The sequence below is a fragment of the Sinocyclocheilus anshuiensis genome, unplaced genomic scaffold (genome assembly GCF_001515605.1).
Source record: "Sinocyclocheilus anshuiensis isolate Anshui unplaced genomic scaffold, SAMN03320099.WGS_v1.1 scaffold702, whole genome shotgun sequence".
Classification (NCBI taxonomy): Eukaryota; Metazoa; Chordata; class Actinopteri; order Cypriniformes; family Cyprinidae; genus Sinocyclocheilus; species Sinocyclocheilus anshuiensis.
This window is the reverse complement of record NW_015548184.1, coordinates 213,619-213,902: the sequence shown is the minus strand read 5'-3', so window position 1 is coordinate 213,902 and position 284 is coordinate 213,619. Positions and strand designations below refer to the sequence as shown.

Below are 284 nucleotides of genomic sequence, written 5' to 3'. Positions count from 1 at the left end.
GCTAATATGAATATACAAGGACTCAGAGCTTTATTACTGCTTAACAACCTGGTTTTTTTCTTATATTTTCTAGTCTATTTTCATTTATGACAGTGGGTGAACTATAATTAATTGATTTTAAATGTTCCTCTCTAATCAACAATCAGTTGTTGTTAACCTAACAATATTGTATATTTACTATGTAAAATATTTCAGTATCAGTATTATTTGATATTCTTGGTAGACTATGCTATCTTAAAATTCAGATAATTCTGAATATTACATCTGTGTATTTGTTTCTCCTT

At 26.4% G+C, this 284-nt stretch overlaps 1 protein-coding gene across 1 annotated transcript in view; it reads left to right on the top strand.

Annotated features, from left to right (window-relative positions):
• LOC107704896 (low-density lipoprotein receptor class A domain-containing protein 4-like) overlaps positions 1-284 on the top strand; it is a 62,163-nt gene that overhangs the window by 57,480 nt on the left and 4,399 nt on the right. The window lies entirely within an intron of this gene.